The 22,984-nt window shown below is 39.0% G+C and overlaps 1 long non-coding RNA gene across 1 annotated transcript; it reads left to right on the top strand.

The window, feature by feature from the left end:
* The first annotated feature begins 1,283 nt into the window (after positions 1-1,283).
* On the top strand, positions 1,284-20,627 carry LOC311092888. Its single transcript, XR_014608327.1, has 3 exons — positions 1,284-1,590; positions 19,813-19,849; positions 20,072-20,627. It is a non-coding gene; the product is annotated as an uncharacterized lncRNA (long non-coding RNA).
* The last annotated feature ends 2,357 nt before the right edge of the window (positions 20,628-22,984 follow it).

Genomic DNA, 22,984 nt, shown 5'->3' with positions numbered 1-22,984 from the left:
CTTTAATGCACATATAATGAATGTTTCATTGAGCTTCAATGGCTTTTCATCAAGGAGTTACTTATGACTGTGTTGTTAATGCATTTCTGCTCAGAGGGTTAAAAAAATTACTAATCCTTTTCTCTACGCAGCAGTACTAAAATCTATTGTAAAACACAAAGAATTCTGGGTAGTGGTAAGCAGGAACAAATTGCAGAGCATATTCATTGAGTGAGTAAACATGAGGACTATATGGGGTTTGAGAAGAAAGCATCAGAGGCAAACCAACAAACAAATGTTGTGGTCTTGTTAATTCTCTATTGCCCTAAGACTCACATAAATTCTCACAATTTCCTGCCTATACCATCATTCACTCACCGGCTTGCTCATTAATTTAAGTCTGGGACCACTAACTGTCTCTTTGTGTGCCTCTAAACCTGAGATTTTGTTTTACTATTTAAAAAAAAAAAAAAAAAAAAACTCTTACCACCGTATGTGAACATAGATGTCACATCCTTTTTATAACAAATTCTAACCATTCTTATTAACTCTTTTTCTCTCAGAAACAAAGCTTGGTTAATAGATGTACAGTATGTTTATCTCTCTTTTACTTTGTAGTGTTGGTAAGGGTTGCTCACCCTATTCATTCTTTTCAGCCCATCAAAGTTAAATTGTACTGCTAGTGTTGTTAGTAGAGCAATTATAGCAATTTCTGCACAATTAGTCAAAACAGTCATTACATCTGGTAAAGATTTAAATGAAAGGGCAAAAGTTGATGTATGTGGTTCTCTCTGTGTGTGTTTTTTTTTTTTTTTTTTACTGGAGAAAGTACTAAGTACTGAGGAGAAACAATACTGCTGGAGTTGGTGAGAAAAATAAATGGATATGTTTAGTGCATTCATGTTATGTAACCCAGGCTGTATGGTTCTATAGCATCAAAATGAGAGCTAAATTAGCACCTCTGTAACATCAATTCATTAAGATGCCCTTTTCTTTCTCTACTTTAGTTGACTGCAATGGACGAATGATGCTGTACAAGCTGCCTTGTGAGGTAAGTCTTGATGACAAACGAAGAAAGAATATTTAGAACTATATCTAACATTTTTGTCATACATTTTAATAGAATTTGGATATTTAAAGTGCAGATAATCCAGGTAAAACACGAGGGAAAGGCACTTCTATATGTCAACTAAGACAGTAAAATTAATTAACTGAAATGTGGCCTAATCCATTGTTAAGTGTTTTCTTTTGTATGTCCAAAACCAAGCGCTTTTATTTCATTTAAAGAGCGAATGACTGTTACTGAACAGCTTGTTTTTATACATTGAGAGGCTTCTGTCTTTGCCTTCATTGAGTCTGTTGATATGGTGAATCATTAGGCTTGGTGCCTTTCCTTTGATGGTCTGTTTTCCTTTTTTGTTTTTTTTCATCTGATCCAAAATCTCCAAGGAAAGAGAGAACCCATTTTCCGTCGCAACCCTTTATGCCGTCAGTGAAGTGAAGAGCGGCGACAATAGGAAATTGGCAGATGCTGGTCATGCCACTCAAACATCAATGCAAAAAGATGATTCATGCCTGTGGTATCTTTATATCAGAAAGGACCATTGCGAGGTTAGTCCCGCTCAGATGCCCCTAAACTGAATGCGTGTGTTTTCCCTCTCTAATTTATTTTTATATATCTTTTCTCTGTTAATTGCAAGGCGTTGATTCTTTAATAGGATTGTCAACCACCAAGGAGTACAGGCTTTAAAGAAATGCTTTCCAGTTGAAATGTGCCTTTGAGCGCTGATTTTCCAGGGCTTTCTTGCTTCACTTTTAAGCTCGATCCAATTCGCAAGCTCTTTCAGTGTAACTGGGATACAAATCCATGCCATTGCAGCTATCAGAGGCCCGCAATGAGCATGAAAAAGTGGCATTACATCTTGCTCTTTTCGTAGGGGCCTTTTTGGCTTATTCCAGAGTGGAGGGCCCATCCATTGCAATGCAGCCCCTCGTCAGTCTGCCAAGAGTCTCCGTTACTGGGATTCGTCATAGAGGAGTCGCAAAATCTCAGGCGAGACAATGCTAGCGGCCATCATTTTCATACCGCCCAGGCTCTCTCTATCTTATCGCTGAAACGCCTTTGTCATGCTAGCATCTGCCATAGAACTCGCTCCAGGCCAGCCCTTAAAAACATGGGGGAAAACTCTCCACGAGTATCCACCAGGGAGATTTTCTAGTTAGCCAGCATGTCCTCTTTAATTTTTAGCTGTCCAATTCTTCTAGCTGAAGGTTTTGTTTCTAACGAGTGCGGCAATGTATGCGAGCGATAATCATCCCAGCCAAAAGCCGCCGCTATGCCTTGGCTCTCTTCTGAAGCTATGCTACCTCCATCCTCCTGTAGGTTACCACAAAGGAAGCACATTTGCAAACTTCCCCTGCAATTTCCCTCTCTCTTTGTTACAGGAGCGAAAATCACATTCTCTTGCTTCGTAGCAGAACCTGGAGGTTCTTTAGTGATGGTTCAGAAATAGACTGGGCATAAACAGACACAGATGTGGAGGGAACAGAGACCTTCTAGAGGGGGAATAGTACCCCATGGCTTCCACTTAAGCTTGTTAAAAGACCACAGTATTAAAATTACTGTATACATGTAGTGCATCTTAAACTAAATGAAGACACATGGCTGACCAAAACAAATTCCATCTAAAAATAAACATTAATAAGGAATTTAAATTGAGCAAACTGAATGCTAAAATTCCGTTTGAATTTGACTGTAGAGTTAAACAAATTAATTTAAAAAAATCATTAATTAGACAAAGCAAATGGAGCTTTACATGCCTGATGGACAGACGTATGTACAGTGAGGAAAATAAGTATTTGAACACCCTGCTATTTTGCAAGTTCTCCCACTTGGAAATCATGGAGGGGTCTGAAATTGTCATCGTAGGTGCATGTCCACTGTGAGAGACATAATCTAAAAAAAATTTTTTAAAATTTTATTTTTTAACTATTTATTTGTATGATACAGCTGCAAATAAGTATTTGAACACCTGAGAAAATCAATGTTAATATTTGGTACAGTAGCCTTTGTTTGCAATTACAGAGGTCAAACGTTTTCCTGTAGTTTTTCACCAGGTTTGCACACACTGCAGGAGAGATTTTGGCCCACTCCTCCACACAGATCTTCTCTAAATCAGTCAGGTTTCTGGGCTGTCGCTGAGAAACACGGAGTTTGAGCTCCCTCCAAAGATTCTCTATTGGGTTTAGGTCTGGAGACTGGCTAGGCCACGCCAGAACCTTGATATGCTTCTTACAGAGCCACTCCTTGGTTATCCTGGCTGTGTGCTTCAGGGTCATTGTCATGTTGGAAGACCCAGCCTCGACCCATCTTCAATGCTCTAACTGAGGGAAGGAGGTTGTTCCCCAAAATCTCACAATACATGGCCCCGGTCATCCTCTCCTTAATACAGTGCAGTCGCCCTGTCCCATGTGCAGAAAAACACCCCCAAAGCATGATGCTACCACCCCCATGCTTCACAGTAGGGATGGTGTTCTTGGGATGGTACTCATCATTCTTCTTCCTCCAAACACGTTTAGTGGAATTATGACCAAAAAGTTCTATTTTGGTCTCATCTGACCACATGACTTTCTCCCATGACTCCTCTGGATCATCCAAATGGTAAAAAAACGCGCAAAAAAAAAAAAAAAAAAAAGGAAAGCTTGTTTGCTGGTTCTCCTCTCTCCTGCCATGCTCCGCTTCAGCGTCCTTATAGTGAATCAGAAACGACTCCAACGAGACGCAGGTGTATAATGATACACAGGTGCGGACCTAATAACAAACTCAGACACAGAAAAAAACAGAGTCATGACGTCATCACAAGGAGAGGAAAACACAAACCGTAACACTCCCCCACTTAAAGAAAGAACCAGTCTTCTTTTTTAGACAGGTTCTGGATGAAGCGGACAATAAAAGCAACCAAGAACATAGTTACAATAATACAACTTATACACCTACATATAAAATTAAATTATACTTTTACCTAGCCCCGAGAAAGGGCATCTGCCACGATGTTATCAGTTCCTTTCTTGTGGTGAATCTCAAGATTATAACATTGAGCCATTAGCGCCCAGCGCATCAAACGTTGGTTATGATTGTACATTTTATTTAAAAAAACCAACGGATTATGGTCCGTGTAGACGATGACGGGAGTAGAGCTGTATCCAACGTACACGTCGAAGTACTGCACAGCAAGCAACATAGCTAGAGTCTCTTTTTCGATAGTAGAATAATTCAACTGGTGACGGTTGAATTTAGCTGAGAAATAAGATACTGGATGGGATATTCCATCAGCACCACTCTGAAGTAGGACAGCTCCAACTCCGGTCGCGCTGGCGTCTACCTCAAGCTTGAACGGACGAGCCAGGTCAGGGGCAGACAACACCGGAGCACTGCAAAGAAGAGACTTTGCACACAGAAAGGCACTTTGACATTCATCAGTCCAATTAAAAACAACTTTAGAGCTGCACATCTTCGTTAAGGGAGCGACCACAGTCGAGAAATTTTTACAAAAACACCTGTAATAGCCAGCCATGCCTAAAAATCGTCGCAACTCTCTCCTCGTAGTGGGCACAGGGTATGCAAGAATAGCGGTCACTTTTGCGTCGACCGGACGTACTTGACCGTTTCCGACCTGTTTCCCCAAGTATGTAACGGAGGCTTTCGCAAAATCGCATTTAGTCAAATTTAAAGTTAAAGAGGCGGCTGTTAATCGGCTAAAAACATCGTGCAAAGTAGAGATGTGCTCAGTCCACGTAGAAGAATAAATAACAACATCATCAAGATAAATATTACAGTTTGGAACGTCACTCAACACTGTAGACATTAACCTTTGAAAGGTAGCAGGCGCGTTCCGAAGACCGAACGCCATACGCGTATATTGAAAGAAAGAATCGGGAGTCACAAATGCGGAGATCTCAGAAGCACGTTCAGTCAATGGCACCTGCCAATAGCCTTTTAAAAGATCTAATTTCGTAATGTACCGAGCAGTACCAAGGTTGTCAATACAATCCTCAATTCGAGGCAACGGAAATGCATCCGGCACAGTAACAGAATTCACCTTGCGAAAATCGGTACAGAAACGGAATGAACCGTCCGCTTTAGGTACTAAAATGCACGGTGAACTCCACGGGCTATTACTCTCTTTGGCGAAACCATTTGTAACCAGATAGTTCACTTCACATTTCATGATCTCCCGTTTACCTACTGGAGAACGATACGCATGCTGTTTTATGGGAAGTGCGTTACCCACCTCAATATCATGTTGGATGACAGAGGTACCAGACGGAACATCACTAAACAAGTTAGGATAATCTTCTATTAAGTCAATCACATCCTGACACTGGTCGCTAGATAAATAAGACAAATGAGATGGTAAAACTCTTAAAATCTCTGAATTCTTTAGAGGACCACCACTGAACATCTCCGTTGACATTTTCAACCCATCATCCACATCTTCAGCACCCATGGTACTGGACAGCAAAGATACTCGTTCCACATTTGACACCGGCGGTACCTCACTCTGGGACACGTCAGTCCGCTCATCAGTCTTCTCAGTTCGTGCTACATATTGTTTCAGCATATTTACATGACACAAACGTGTCTTCCGTCGTCGTTCTGGGGTATGGACTATATAATCAGTGTCACTCAGCTTGCTCTTAATTACATAAGGACCTGCAAATCGCGCAGCTAAAGCAGAACCAGGCAAAGGAAGCAACACTAGTACTTTTTCTCCAGGCGTAAAATTACGCACAACCGCGATCTTGTCAAAATGACACTTCATTTTCTTCTGTGAACGAGAAAGAGCTTCTTTCGCGACAGCGCAAGCATTTCGCAATCGTTCACGGGTACGAGAAACGAAATCAAGCACATTATGTTTCTCAGTCACACCAGTAGAGAAAAATTCATCTTTCAGTACTTTTAAAGGACCCCGTACATTATGTCCAAAGACCAATTCCGACGGACTAAAACCAAGTGACTCTTGTCGCGCTTCACGCAGTGCAAATAAAACCAAAGGGACTCCCTCATCCCACTCATTCCCTGCCTCCAGGCAATATTTTCGCAAACTGGACTTCAGCGTCTGGTGCCACCTCTCAAGTGCCCCCTGCGATTCAGGATGGTAGGCACTGGATGTGACATGCGCCACGCTCAAGCCTTTCAACACATTTCGGAATATCTTTGACAAGAAATTACTTCCTTGGTCTGTTTGAACAGTTCTCGGCAATCCGAATCTGGTGAAAAATTTTATTAGAGCTTTAGTGACGCTTTTGGCAGTTATATTCCGTAACGGAATTGCTTCTGGAAACCGTGTGACAGCGCACATAATTGTTAAAATATACTGAGAACCGGATTTAGTTCGCGGCAGCGGGCCGACGCAATCTACCAAGACGCGTTCAAACGGTTCACCTACAGCCGGAATAGGTCGAAGTGGAGCAGGTGGCACAATCTGATTGGGCTTTCCTACTACTTGACATACATGACAAGACTTACAATATCGAGACACATCAGCCTTCAACCCAGGCCAAAAGAAATGCTGGAGCACCCGATGGTAAGTTTTATTTATTCCAAGGTGCCCAGACCAAGGATGATCATGTGCCAAGCTCAAAATATGCTGTCGAAATTTCGAGGGTACCACAATCTGATGGACCACGTTCCAATCATCCGCATTTTCATCATTCGGTAAACGAGCATTCCAACTACGCATTAACACAGTGTTGTTCCAATAGAACTGATGGTTATACGAAGGTGACTTTTTAGTGTCAGCACTTAAACGACATTTCTCTAACGTATGATCACTTCTCTGTGCTGCAGTAAGAACATCGCACGAAATAGGCAAAAATACGTCAGGATCGGGACAAACAGATTTTTGGATCGAATTAACATCCACATGCTCTGTCACAGCATTTTTCTCAAAAATATCTGCAAAGATAGACTCACCTAAATTCACTTCATTCTCCTTACCGAAACTTTTCCCCTGAGCGCGTGTCGTAACTGCACTAGAAGCAAAAACATTTGGAAAATGTTGTGCGAGCGCATCTGGTTGCTGGTCAGTAACTGGGATTTTGGTGACATGCACAACTGGCATCACTTTTCCTCCAGCCAGATCATTTCCCATGATAAAATCAATACCTTTCACAGGTAGGGAAGAACGAGCCGCTACGTTAAAACATCCAGAAACTAACTCAGACGTCACCCAGACGCGATGAAGAGGGACAGTGATAAAACCCATTTCTATACCCTGCACGATGGTGCTAGTATCACATTCAGAGCTTGCACAAAAAGGCAAAATGTCAGACAGTATAAAAGACTGAGATCCTCCCGTATCACGTAAAATCTTCACAGCTTTCTGATCCTCAACACAACCAGTCAATGATACATAACCGTCAAACACGAAAGGCTGAAAACACTCATCAGGAGCTACTGAAAACATGGTCTGTGGAGACACAATTTTTACTAAAACTGAACCGCGAGGTTGAGCTGAAAAATCCTGACGTTCATGCTTTCGTTTTAAAATTCGACACTCAGCAATAATGTGTCCAACCTTGTGACAATAGCCACACTCTTTACGCATTCTCGGGCTAGATGGACTAGGCCTGACTTTAAAGTCAGAAGTAGTAACTTCATTCTCTCTTTGTGAAGTGTATCCTAAATCACTCGCACGCTTTACAAACACAGGTTTATGAATGAGTGCATACTCGTCTGCTAAAACAGCTGCTTGCTGCACAGTAGTAACCTTTTGTTCGTTTAAATATAAAGCAGTACGCTCAGGAACACAATTCTTGAACTCTTCAATGAGCAAAAGTTCACACAAAGATTGATAATCCGCGACTTTACACGCCTTTATCCATCGATCAAAAAGAATACCCTTCTCACGGGCAAATTCGACATATGTCTGAGAAGCAGATTTTTTCGTTGAGCGAAAACGTTGTCGGTAATGTTCAGGTACCAACTCATAGGCACGGAGAATCGCATTTTTTACTGTCTCATATTGAACACTTTCCTCTAATGGAAGAGATGCACAAACTTCTTGCGCTTTCCCCGTTAACTTACATTGTAACATTAATGACCAGACCTCTGTTGGCCACCTCAAAGCAGATGCTATTCTCTCAAATGCCTGAAAATAAGCTTCAACCTCTTTCTCACGAAAAGGTGGAACAATTACAATATTTTTCGCTACATTAAACGAAGTCGAATGATCAAGAGAATCCGTTAACACAGGTAAAGAGTTAACTATAGGTACCACAGGAATATTTGGCACTAATGCAGCAGCTTCAACCTCAGAACTAGGTCTATCTTTAAAAGCAAATTTTTTAGATCTTTTTGGATCATCTCGACCAGACTCTAACTCCAACTGGCGCATTTTAATTTTCATCTCCGCTTCAATACGGTGCAATTCCAGCTGATGCTGCAACTCATCCTTCCGTGCTTGAGCTCTGTCTTGCGTCTCAAGCTGTAAACGAGCTAAACGTACTTTTAAACGCAAACCACCCTGATGTACAGGTGATTCTTCGGTAGAGAGGGATAAAGGTTCAAACTTAGGCAAAGAAAGAGGGGGTGGTCCTACCTTCGCCCCACCACCGGCACCCGGCGTAACTGGATTGCCAGCGAGAGAACGCAACGAGGTAGAAGAATGCAATGGGGGTTGTTCCTCATCCATAACAGCTGCAACAGATTCCACTGATTCAGGAACATCCTCCAATAAAGACAACACCCCATCATTAATTAAACCAGTTAACAAACAAGCTTTCAAGTCTTTCTTAAGCAATGTTTTAGAAACAGGTATTTCAAAATGTCGAGCAATAAGGAACAAATCGTCCTTTCTACATGTTTCCAACACTGCAATGCTAGGTTGACTTACAAACTCATTTAAATCAAACGTCGCCATAATACATTGATGAGCAAAAAACAAACATAATAAATTAGCAGGCTACGAACGACTCCGGACCTACCTACCTAACCGAGACCTTACTAAGACCTCTCTAGTCTTCAGAGGGTACCAGTTAAGAGGCGAGCCTCTCCCCCGGAATACCTCCAAAAACAACAAACTAAAATAATAAAGAAAACAATAAATAGTAAACCGTAGTGAGAACCGGCGCTAAGCACGGCCCCCCTGGTTTACTCTACCTACCCGGAGATCGCCCAGCACCACTAACCTTTATCTGCTCATTAAACAAAATTAAAATAATCCAAGATCCCGGACGAGCCCCCAATTTATGTTACGAACCCTTTTGTTAAAAGTGGCTACGTAAGGGTTTCACAACATAAAGAAGGACACGTGAAACACGAGTGCGCGTTAACATTTATTATACTCACAAAACATGTAAAAACTCACGGAACACGTATCACAAACAAAGAAACATAACAAACTTCAAATAATAAGAAGGTAACAACTATTAATAAGACGAACAGCAAAGTAATTCAACTAAATAAAAAGAAAAAAAAAGGAAAGCTTGTTTGCTGGTTCTCCTCTCTCCTGCCATGCTCCGCTTCAGCGTCCTTATAGTGAATCAGAAACGACTCCAACGAGACGCAGGTGTATAATGATACACAGGTGCGGACCTAATAACAAACTCAGACACAGAAAAAAACAGAGTCATGACGTCATCACAAGGAGAGGAAAACACAAACCGTAACAATTGGCAAACTTAAGACGGGCCTTGACATGTGCTGGTTTAAGCAGGGGAACCTTCCGTGCCATGCATGATTTCAAACCATGACGTCTTAATATATTACCAACAGTAACCTTGGAAACGGTGGTCCCAGCTCTTTTCAGGTCATTGACCAGCTCCTCCCGTGTAGTTCTGGGCTGATTTCTCACCTTTCTTAGGATCATTGAGACCCCACGAGGTGAGATCTTGCATGGAGCCCCAGTCCGAGGGAGATTGACAGTCATGTTTAGCTTCTTCCATTTTCTAATGATTGCTCCAACAGTGGACCTTTTTTCACCAAGCTGCTTGGCAATTTCCCCGTAGCCCTTTCCAGCCTTGTGGAGGTGTACAATTTTGTCTCTAGAGTCTTTGGACAGCTCTTTGGTCTTGGCCATGTTAGTAGTTGGATTCTTACTGATTGTATGGGGTGGACAGGTGTCTTTATGCATTTAACGACCTCAAACAGGTGCATCTAATTTAGGATAATAAATGGAGTGGAGGTGGACATTTTAAAGGCAGACTAACAGGTATTTGAGGGTCAGAATTCTAGCTGATAGACAGGTGTTCAAATACTTATTTGCAGCTGTATCATACAAATAAATAGTTAAAAAATCATACATTGTGATTTCTGGATTTTTTTTTTTAGATTATGTCTCTCACAGTGGACATGCACCTACGATGACAATTTCAGACCCCTCCATGATTTCCAAGTGGGAGAACTTGCAAAATAGCAGGGTGTTCAAATACTTATTTTCCTCACTGTATGTATGTATGGATGGATGGATGGATGGATGGATGGATGGAAAGAAAGAAAGAAACTCATGAATTAAATGTGAGCCAGTAATAGGTGAGGCAGTTTTTCAGTTCTAAATTTTGCATAACGATAGTAGTAGTAGCATGTTTTCCATTTGGACCTGACCACTTAAGATGCATGTACAGTATGTGATGGGAGCAGCCATATACTGTATGTCATGTCACGCATCCCAGGGCTCAGAGGGAGACGGCAGATCCTGAGATAAACCAATCCAGTGAGCTACTGCTTGTGCCAGACATCTCCGATGTGCAACTGAAAAGGGGAAGCCCGTAAAAAATAATGACAATTTACGAGCATATTTTCAAGGGTCTGCAGAGAGGGGAAACTATTTTTTTTTTTTTCGATTTTAATTGAAAGCAGAAGCCCCCCAGGCCTCTATTTAGGCCTCTAAAAGATATAGAAGTTTCTGAACAATGTGAAGAACAATGCATGAAAAATGTTTAAGGTCAATATATATTTTTTTAAAGAAATTAATAGTTTTATTCAGCATGGATGCATTAAATTAATACAAAAATGACAGTAAAGCTTTTTACATTGTTATACAAAATTGCTATTTCAAATAAATGCTCTTCTTTTGAACTTTCTGTTCATCAAATAATCTTGGGGAAAAAAAGAAAAGAAAAAAACGTATCACAGTTTCCACAAAACTAAGCAGTGCAATTGTTTTCAACATTGATGTTTCTTGAGCATCAAATCAGCATATTAGAATGATTTCTAAAGGATCAAGTGATACTGAAGACTGGAGTAATGATGCTGAAATTTCAGCTTTGCCATCACAGAAATAAAGTACTTTTTAAAATGAAAATTTAGAAATCTGCAGCCTTCGTGAGCATAAGAGACGTGTTTCAAAAACATATATATATAAAAAAAATTACTGACCCAAAACTTTTGAACTGTATGCAAATACAGTATAGGTGCGTCCCAGTTCGTGTACTTATGCACTATTCTATGCTGTTTTGTAGTATAAATAGTGTGACTTGTGTGTTCACACTGAAAATTTACAAAAAGAAAAAACGAAGTGTGGAATGTTGGACACTTCATCTGTTGCAGCTTTAATTACATAGTGTAGGGGGAGGGGTTAACAGACTCAGATGTTGAATAACAAAATAACCTTATAAAGTTCATAAACTACACGATTGAGTACATAATGTATAAGTACGTCGTGTATAAGTGTATAGTGCGTCATTAATTGGGACACAATGTCTTCACATAGAGTGTCAGTGGAGAATATAGTGTGACAAACTCATATATTTGACATTGCAGTCATTCACACGCAACTAAATGCATTTTCTAGAATAGAGAAAACTAGAGAAAAGGATATGCAGAGGTATACAGATGAGGATGTAGTGCAGTCTTAATCAAACCGAATGATGACACTCTACTGCTAGACAGCATACATATGGGCTTTTCATCAAGGCAAATGGTAGACCCAGTAAATAGACCTGTAGTCTCCTAATTTATGAGTTTTGCTGGCCAGTGCATGCTGCAGTCTTTGATGGGACACCTGCAGTGAAACAGTATCTTTACTGGTATATGCAGAAACTCGAGCAAGCCTGAAGGCTAGTTCCATGTTCGTGCAAGAAGATAGCTGTGTGTGTGTGTGTGTGTGTGTGTGTGTGTGTGTGTGTGTGTGTGTGTGTGTGTGTGTGTGTGTGTGTGTGTGTGCGTGTGCGTGTGTGTGTGTGTGTGTGTGTGTGTGTGTGTGTGCGTGTGCGTTCACTAATACGTGTGTGTGGGCTGACAGCCAGACATGCCACCTCGTGTCTTTGAAGGTTATTATAGGTTCTGGTAGTCAGCAGAGAACGAGGCACTGGTTTAACATTTACGTCATGCTTGCCTGAGGTGGTACCAGTGATATAAAGGTTAGTCACAATGCTCAGAGTACTGATTACACTTCCCCTTCCTGTCATGCAAGTTTTGCCAACTTTTATTTAAAAGAAAAACTTTTGTAAAAACTTTTTTACTGAAACAATTCAGTCACAAGCCACAAAAAATAAATAAATAGAATAAATGAATGATTTAATGAATTAATTATTAATGTACAAATGAACAGACTAATGAATGAATAGTTGAGAAAGGTAACAAATAAATTAATTAATGAATGAGTTAGAGAGCGAACAAATGAATTGACTAAATGAGTGAATGATTTATCAAGTGAATGAACATAAGAGAGACAGACAGAATAAATAAACGAGCAAGGGAATGAACGAATAAAAGAAGAACAAATAAACAGACTGAATAAATGAGCGAATGACTGAAATGATTTTAAACATAAAAAAGAGTTGCATTGTTTTTTGGTATTATTTATATACTGTTGTAGTATTTATTAATATTTTAAGCTTTTATTTTTTAATTTTAGTTAAAAGTTTATTTGCTTTAATATTTTATTTCTATAGGAATTTTAGTACTTCAGCTTAAATGAAAATAAATTTGTAATTTTAATTTTAGTTAAAAGTTTATTGCTTTAATATTTTATCTCTATAGGAATTTTAGTACTTCAGCTTAAATGAAAATTAGAAATATAGCCTTGGCAGTTAACTGAAATAAACAAGTTTATGTTTTTCATCTAATATTTATATTTTATTTTATTTCAGCATTATTTCAATTAGTTTTAGTTAACAACATGTGGTGATTAAAAATCTGATTGTGTGTTAGATGACTTTTATGCCTCCAGTGCCTGAGGTTAGAGCCTCTGTGATAAACACAGGGACCTGCTCTATAATTGGTTAAATTGATGGGAAAAAGTTCCAAATTCCTGAGAGGGCAGAGGCCCTGGTTAGGGCATGCAGTGTGTGCAGATGCCTGCTCTGATCTGGAAGTGAATCTAAAGAGATTTCCCTGAACAGGAATGCACCCCGTTAATCTGTAGCCCCTCTTAGAAAAGGACCACTTGACTGAATATAACATTTTAAGGATATGCAAACTCATAATCAAGCTATTCATGGTTCTTCAACATCACACATTGTTTTCTTGTCTTCACCAAAAAGTGGATTTTACATTTTTCCTGCTGTATTACACAGTTTAGTAATGTTGTTGCCTGCCCCTTAATGGCCCATCACTGGCCTTTAAACAATGATCAGTTTATATCTTTGAATTTTTATAACACCCAAGTCTGAATGGAATCTAAATTTATTGTTGACTGAGAAGCAATTTCACATACTAGGTTGGTTTGTTGATAATGCTGAAACATCATATAAAACATCATAAGTCTGTCATACACCAAGCCAGCATCAAAGAACTAGCAGCGACAAAAGCCGACTGTGTTGCAGATATACAAAACGTTAAACAAAACAGTGCTTGCTTACCATCTGGAATATCAAACATGCTGGTCACTGTCTTCATTCCAGGCGGCTCATGTTTAGAAAATATTCACGTATTGGAATGCTCAGGTAAGATGACGTAATTTTGGAACTCCCTTTGTCTGTGCCGTCTTGACATCTTTGCTCGTTTTCATCACTTTTGCTTTTATCCTCATACTCGTTTGCTAAACTGAACTGTTAATCAGAACGATTTCTCTCACCGACAGCTCTGACGCCGATTCAACATGCCGAATCACGCAAACTGCCGCCACCAGCTTGGTGTGTCATGGCCTATAAGAGTTAACAGGACTCAAATAGCAATTTCTCATTTCCATTTGACCTCTACTACTTACTAAATTCACAGCCATTTGGCAAAGGTGAATATAAAGTGTCCTGATTATTGGAAAATCTGCCTTACTCAATGAGCAATGCAGCTAAAGATTCCTTTGTGTGTGAGTTTGCATAATAATATGCAAGAGCAGTGTGTGTGAGTGAACATTATGGGTAAAAATAAAAAAATAAAATCTACATTATGAGACCAGACAGGGGAAACCTTCTCAGAGTAAATAAAATAAAAAATCTAATTGTCTGATAAAGTTAAATATGACTAGTCATACTGTGATATACATTTTCAGTTATAAGAAATAAAGTTGTGAGATAAAGTGTCACAGATTCCTTTTTATTGATTTTAGTCTGAGGCCAAAGCAATCATCCATAGCAAATGGCTTAATTAACATGCATAACAAATAATAATAAATACATTTAAAAATATATATATATATCATTCGCTCAAAAACAATAGATGTTAATGGAAGACATGATAGTGTGTGTGCGCATAAAATATTTGTTGGAGTTTTTATACGGCTGCGGTCTTCTTCTAGAAAGTCTTCAGAGGCTAATGAGATTTAAAATATGCACTACAATTTGTCTGGAAAGGTCTAGGCCTACAATTACTCAGGATATAATCACCAGCCTGGAGAGGGAGGACTAAGTAAAGGGCCTTGTGTTAACAGTGACTGTGGGAACAGATCAACCCTGGACAACTACAATCCGGACATTAGAGAGTATTACCTCAGCTTCTCATGTTCGCTGTGTGACACAAGGTCGAAGATGGGCTTAACAGCTGTCAGAGCAAAAGCCTAAACCTAGAGTATGTGTTGTTTTTTTTCGTTTATGCCAGTTATTTCTGTAGTTCAGACATCCACATAAACTGGTGTGATTAATATATACATATTAATACAGATGTCAAGACAGTAAATCAAAGGCTCTTACAGGGGATTTCCCCATAACTCTGCTTATCCATGTTATTCTTGAACTCATTAGAGCTTAATACCCTGCACAGCTGCTAGCAGGACTGGATCTCCTGTCTCGCCAGTCGGACCCTCCCTGGGGCGCGTTCCCAAATTCCCACTGCCCGTGTTCGGTTTCCTGCCCCTGAATGGGAGCAAAAGAGCCACCACTGGTCTTAAAACAATTACCAGTTTAAGAGCTCTAAATAAGCCGCTTCATGGAAAACAATATAATGACAGCAACTGTTATTTACTGTAATGAATTGGCCCCTATTATGAGCATAGGGTCCTGTGGGGACCGCTTATTGAGGGCTTTCAATGCTCTCCCACTGAATACATGTCTGGAGACATAAAGGCCTCTCAAAGCAACACTAACACTGTAGCCTTGACGATAAAAGAGTTGCGGTAAGATCATATTTACAAACCATTCACTAACATTTTAAAGCCTGTTGAGCCACATCCTATTTGGGTAAATAAAAGGAGTCTGTGTGGTGGGAAGTGTGGATGTATACTGTATTCTCGAGAGCTAGTTCAGAGAAGGACTTGACTCAAGCATGGGAAAGCAAATAAGTGGGATTATCTGCCTTCAAAGGTGCAGCTGAATGAATGGTAGGGCACAGAACTCGCACAAAGGTGGGTGATAGAGAAGTAGTGCCCTAGCATTGGTAATGCAGATACACGCATACAAACCTGATTGTGCATTTATCATCCAGTATTTGTATGTGTATTTAAGTGCAAAATGAATGTTCAGACGGTTCTTTGTTGTCAGATACACCTGCTTGAATCTTAAGCCATACCTGTGAGGATTTATCATTAGGTGAGAATTTAGCAAAATGTTCTTTTATAATTCCGTTGCTTGTCCTGACAGAAAGTCAACAATCTGTAACGTACAACACCGCTTTGAAAAAAAAACTGAGATGTCAATGAATACTTTGTAAAATTAATACAATATATATTAATTTGAACAAGCATAGTTTGTACCTAGATGTATGACACAAACATACACACTACTGTTCAAGGAAATTTGAACAAATTGTAGAATACTTTTGCCTTAAACAGATCAAAAGTGACAGTAAAGAATTTTACATAGTTACAAAATTATGTTTCAAATAAATGCTTTTATTATTTGATTACTGAAAAATATGCATCAGTTTCCACAAAAATATTAAGCTTCACTACTGTTTTCAGCATTGATAATAATGCAACATATTTCTTGAGCACTAAATCAATATATTAGAATGATTTTTGAGGGATCGTGTGACATTGAAAATAGGAATAAACTCAAATCTGTGAATCATTTTGAAATTATTAATGGACCTGAATCTTCCAAATGAACCCATTCACCGAAATGAATAACATTTTCCAATGCTATTTTATAGGAGAGCATGTTTATTAGCTCAGCTATAGTGTAATCAAATTAACAGTAGTTTCAAAGCAGCTTTACAGTAAATGCATTCCACATTACAATTTGGAGTGATCTGTTATCAGAGGTAACTAAGTTATGTATTTCAGAAATGTACATATACAAATCACAGTTAGCTAAAAATGTATTAATTTAAACAGTGTAATAATTTAACAGTGCAATTTAGTGAAGTTGAGTTGGTAACATTGCTAGTTTCAGATATTTATTCCTCAACACTGAAAACATGTATGTTTCTTGTGCTGGTGCACGTCTTATGAGTGAATGTGCAGCTGTGTTTCAGTTTAACTGTATACATTGTTGCTCCTCCTACTCTCAGTAATGTACTGTCTCAACAACAGCCCTACATTTGCATTCTCACACATACAAACAAGCAGACGTCGTACATATATTACCCAGCTTTTCCCTTCAGGCAGCCTTGGAGAAAAACGATACCATAGCGCAGAGCATTTTGTACATGCCTTCCCGGACAGTTCCCACACTCAAAGTTGTCTTGGGGTGTCTGACCTTTGCCAAGTGCACCGTCCCCCGCCCCCTTCAAACTCAGCTACTCTCCTCCCCTTCCCAAGGCCCTCCGGTTTGGACAGCTGCAGCCAAGCTGGCCGCCTCGCTCGTGGAAAACATCCGCCACACATGGAGGGCTTTGGTTGTGGCCTCTCTGCCAGAGAGAAAGAGAAGGAAGGAGAGAGAAAAAGAGAGAAGGGTGGAAAGATACCGTGAGTGTGTGTGGGTAGCACTTTTCCCAGCCCTGTGGACACATGTCTGCCCGCCTCCCCTGTCACCCTCTCCCTGCACACACATCCCAGGGTTCATAGGCCTAATCCCCTGCAGCATGGCTCCAATTTAAGGCCTCCCCACCATCAGAATGTGGAACATAAACAGAACTGAGGTTACATGCTGCAGCACTGCCTCTCCTTGCGTCCTGTGCCTCGGCCCGGGCCCTCAGCCAGCACACACCATCTGAGATTCATTCAATTTTGAAGCTGGCTGCACTCCACTATTTTTATTTTTTTTTCTGGTTTTTTTTACTAACCATTAGGTAGCACAGCCTGAGTGATTTTTTTTTTTTTACATTTATTCTACCCTTCACCTTTCTTGACTTCTCTATAAGGTGTTTTTTTTTTTTTTTTCTTAAAAAGGGGTTTACACAAAAATAAAATTCTGTCATCATTATCCTCATGTTTACGGAAGAGGATTAGGGCCAAGCAATAATAAAAAAATAAAACCATGTCGAGATTAAAGTCACTATAATGCGATATTAAACTCGTTAAATTTCGAGAAAAAAAGTCGAAATACAATCTTGAGGATAAACTCATTAAATATCGAGAATAAAGTCGTTGTGTTTCGAGAAAAAACTCGTTAAATTTCGAGAAAAAAGTCGAAATACAATCTTGAGAATAAACTCATTACATTTCGAGAATAAAGTCGTGTTTCGAGAAAAAACTCGTTAAATTTCGAGAAAAAAAGTTGAAATAATCGTGAGAATAAACTCATTAAATTTCGAGAATAAAGTCGTTGTGTTTCGAGAAAAAAAGTCGAAATGAAATGTAGAGAATAACACATTCGATCAGTGTTCATTGCATAGCCTACTGATGTCAACCTCATTGAGGTTTCGTGGTTTCCCAGGATACCATAAGACACTTTATTAATCGTTGTTGGTTGTGTACGCCTCCATCCACAGAATGTAACGACTGTAACCATCTATACAGCCATTAAGGGCAATGCCGTACGGTTTTAATTTATCATAGCTCTCCATATGCCAGAGTGCATTTGGGCCAGCGCAAGTGTACTGGCGTCTTCTCAAGCGTCTCCTTCGTCGAAATTCCACACCTTGAGGATCAACAAGTTTAATAATGCGTCTTATGGTATCCTGGGAAACCACGAAACCTCGATGAATTTCATGTTGGACAAAAGCGAGTGCATTGTGCAAATTGGACTGATTTTTTCTTCTAAAAAGACCTAGCTGACCTAGACCTAAGAATGTTCTATTCTTTGTTACTGAAAGAAAGTCTAAAATATAGCTTGACTAAGTGATCCAACTCTGCCATGTCCTCTATCAGTAGGCTATGCAATGAACACTGATTGAATGCGTTATTCTCTACATTTCATTTTGACTTTTTTCTCGAAACACAGACTTTATTCTCGAAATTTAATGAGTTTATTCTCATGATTATTTCGACTTTTTTTCTCGAAATTTGACGAGTTTTTTTCTCGAAACACAACGACTTTATTCTCGAAATTTAATGAGTTTATTCTCAAGATTGTATTTCGAGTTTTTTTTTCTCAAAATTTAACAAGTTTTTTCTCGAAACACAACGACTTTATTCTAGATATTTAATGAGTTTATTCTCAAGATTGTATTTCAACTTTTTTTCTCGAAATTTTTTTAATTTTGAGTTTAATCTCGCATTATAATGACTTTAATCTCGAGATGGTTTTATTTTTTTATTATTGCTTGGCCCTAATCCTCTTCCGTACATGTTGTATTTACCTTTTATGATTATTTTTTCTTCTTTTCTTAAAAATATATCTTTATTTATTCATCCATTCATCCATCCATACATCGAAACTCTGTTTTCTAATATTATTTTGCACTCCTTTGACTTCCATTGTAAAGACAAAAACAGTTGAATTATTCCTCAAAATACCTCCTTTTCAGATCCACAGAGAAAATAAATGCATATAGGTTTGTATTGACATGTGGGTTTTAAAAATTGCAGTTTTTTTTTTTTTTTTTTTTTTTTTTTTTTTTAACACCATCCCATGAACCCCTAATTACATTGTGTGGTTCTGGCTAGATTGATTTGTGTTTCTTCACCCTCTTGTTTGTGCTGATGAAAATGGTATGAATACTGAAGAGGATTACTTTGAGATTGAGGCTTTGAGCAGGAACTTTATAATGGGAACCTTTTTTGATGTTGCTATGACATTGCATCATGTTTTTGTTTTGTCATTCATAACCTTGCAACAGTAGAGTGTGACAGTTAAAGGGAGTTCCATTTTATCCTATGCAGCTCTATTGTACTCACACAGACCTTGCAATGATTCCAACTCAAACATTGAAAACATTCAGTGATAATTGTTACGGCATCCTCCCCTCTTACCTTTATACAACAATAGGAAGACTGTAAAAGCTTATAAAATGGCTCATAAAGGTACAGTTCACCCAAAATGGAAGTTCTATCATTATTTACTCACCTTTATGCCCATCCAAAACTGTATGCAATGTCGAAGGTCAGTGTTGTTTTGGACCCCAATGACTTCCATTACATTCACAAAAAAAAAGAAGAGATTTTTCAAAATACCTTACTTTTTGTTCAACAGAATAAAGAAATGCAAACTGGTTTGGAATGACATGAGGGTGAGTAAAAGATCAAAGAATCTTCATTTTGGGGTGAAATCCCTTTATTTACTGTATGGAATACATTTAGCTCATGTTTTTGTATTTTGTCTGAGATATTATCATTACAAATAACATGTAAATAAAGATAAAACTAAAAGATGAAGTTTACTTTCTATAAAAAATATGCTGAATTGATTAAGGTTATTGCAAAGAACATGATCCACTGATCTTCTTTTCCAGTATGCATATCTTCTTTACTCGTGAGACCCTCCGAACATGAAACTCAAGCAAACCCTATAAAAGATGTACAGAGATAACACAGAGCTGCAAGTTGTCGATATAAAAAGATCAAAACAACGACTTGAGTGTTTTCTCCCCCGCGTGGCCCTTTCAGAAGCATGGGTCACACCGCGTTGAGGTTACGGCAGAACCCAGTGGAACCTCAGATCACATATAAGCTGCTCCAGCTCAGGCACATCAAAACCAAACTCATCCTGATGCAGATTTCCTCCACAGGCCCACCGGGAACCACCACTACGAGGTGCTGCTCCCCTAAACTCATTCCGCTCTGAGAAAGTGCCTGGGAAAAAAAAAGTGGGCAGCTTTTTGCTCAGAGCTCTCAGCTTAAGCCTCCCCAGTGCCAAGAGCTTTCATGATTTAGAAGTCTGGCACTTGTTTCATACCTTCTGGCTACAAGCAGTTGAAACACTGCTCCTTTTTATTTTACTGAAGGCAGCTATCGTACAAAAAAAAACCCTCTTGAGAAATCCATGTCCAGGTTTTAAGTTGTTTTATTGGTGTTGCTGGTCTTTCACTCATGCTGCAGTTTTGGAGCTTAAAAATAATATTTGTGATTACATAATCTCTAGTGATCTCCATAAAGTTTGAAAGAGGGCATCATTGTGACCTTTAGAGTGTACTCCTTCTATCATTGCTGTTGCACTTTTCCAAAACTGAATATTGTATTTTGTGCAAGTATAGAAGTGGCATGTTAACTGGTATTGTTAACAGGTTTCTTGCCCTTGACCACTAAATCTCTTCTCCACACATCTGTTGTTCTGCTTGTGTTGAGGTTCACTTTCCATTTTAAAGACAACATGTGTGAAACTTATTCAAGTTTTGAGGTTAAAATATCTTCTTTTTTTTTCTTTTTTTTTTATGTGTGATTATGTATAAAAATGTGATAATAGTGATCTGTGATGTTATATCAGATATTAAAAGTTTAGATATTAATAGGGGGTTTGTCGACACAATTATTTTACATTTACATGGTATTACAAGTATTGTTTTTATTTTAAAGCAATATGTTAAAGTAAGACCTTAGGGGTAAGATGCCCCTAGTAGCATGTTGCTACTGGTGTTTTATATATTATATACTCTACATATGTTTCATCTTTATTGGAAAATTAAACAAAAACATTTTTAAACTTTGATAATTTCCTTAATCTTTTAAACAACTGAGAAGATCAAACTACTTTTTATAAAAGTCAATTTCCTGAATCTTACATCCATAACTACAGGGACTCATCTCAATTTCACTCATTTAACAGTTCATTTATTTTGCCAAAATTATGAGGAAAAAAAAGATCAGTCAAGAATAAAAAATTATAGAAAATATTCTAATCAGGAATTGTCAGAGTAGTTTGTGAAAAAAAAAAAAGTCAGTCAATATAACGTACAACTTCCTTTTACCGTAAGGAACCAACACAATGTTCACTAACCTGGCAAAGTTTTTAAATTGGATTGGTGTTTATTCTCTTTAGCATGCAGTGTGAAGTATTTCACTGAGTAAAGAACAAGTTTATACTTGCATCAAGTTGTGTGGATCAAAGCTGATGTGGATCCGCTTACCCGGAACTATCAGTGAGTGGCAGATTTGAAAAAAATTACCGTTGTTTGGCACATAAATAAATGACGGAGAGTTACATACGTACAATTGCCAACATTTTATCGTGTAAGCTTTATGGTTCACCACAAACAAGGGAATTAGTAATTTATAGTGTTAATGTTAATTAGCAAGTCAATGACTGGTTTGGGTATGCAGAGCTTTCAAATGTTACATTACATATATATATATACACTGAACAAAATTATAAATGCAACACTTTTGTTTTTGCCCCCATTTTTCATGAGCTGAACTCAAAGATCTTAGACTTTTTCTATGTACACAAAAGGCCCATATCTCTCAATTCACGAGTTCACACTTACAAATAAGTCAGATAGAATAAATGCGTATTTGGCGTGCTGTCCGAGGAGAGGGCTCCGGGCTCGGTATTCGGCCCGAACCCAGAGTACTCCCCCCGTATTCCTGGCTGTGAAAGAACAAGCCAAGAGTGAGGAGTCGGGGTGGTGGAGGGATGCTGAAACCTGTCAAGGAATGTTAGGTGAGTTGGCCGAGTGAATATATATATGCTTCCTCTCATGCTGATAGGGTAGACATGGTAATTGTTTGATGACGAGTTGATTGATTGATTATTTGAACGTGCTCCTCCTGAACTTTGTTTATAAAACATCATATATTATTCACAAATCTGTCTAAATCTGTGTTAGTGAGCAAACCAGTCAGTATCTGGTGTGACCACCATTTGCCTCACGCAGTGCAACACATCTCCTTCGCATAGAGTTGATCAGGTTGTTGATTGTGGCCTGTGGAATGTTGGTCCACTCCTCTTCAATGGCTGTGCGAAGTTGTTGGATATTGGCAGGACCTGGAACACGCTGTCGTATACGCCGATCCAGAGCATCCCAAATGGGTTTGGGATGCTCTGGGGTGACATGTCCGGTGAGTATGCTGGCCATGCAAGAACTGGGATGTTTTCAGCTTCCAGGAATTGTGTACAGATCCTTGCAGCATGGGGCCTGTATTACCATGCTGCAACATGAGGTGATAGTCGTGGATGAATGGCACAACAATGGGATCTCGTCACGGTATCTCTGTGCATTCAAAATGCCATCGATAAAATGCACCCATGTTCGTTGTCCATAACATTCGCCTGCCCATACCATAACCCCGCCGCCACCATGGGCCACTCGATTCACAACGTTGACATCAGCAAACTGCTCACCCACACGACGCCATACACGCTGTCTGCCATCTGCCTTGTACAGTGAAAACCGGGATTCATCTGTGAAGAGAACACCTCTCCAAAGTTC

This window comes from Abramis brama (assembly GCF_963993115.1).
Source record: "Abramis brama genome assembly, chromosome: 11".
NCBI classification, from domain to species: Eukaryota; Metazoa; Chordata; class Actinopteri; order Cypriniformes; family Leuciscidae; genus Abramis; species Abramis brama.
The sequence above is the reverse complement of the archived record's forward strand: the minus strand, read 5'-3'. Positions and strand labels throughout refer to the sequence as shown.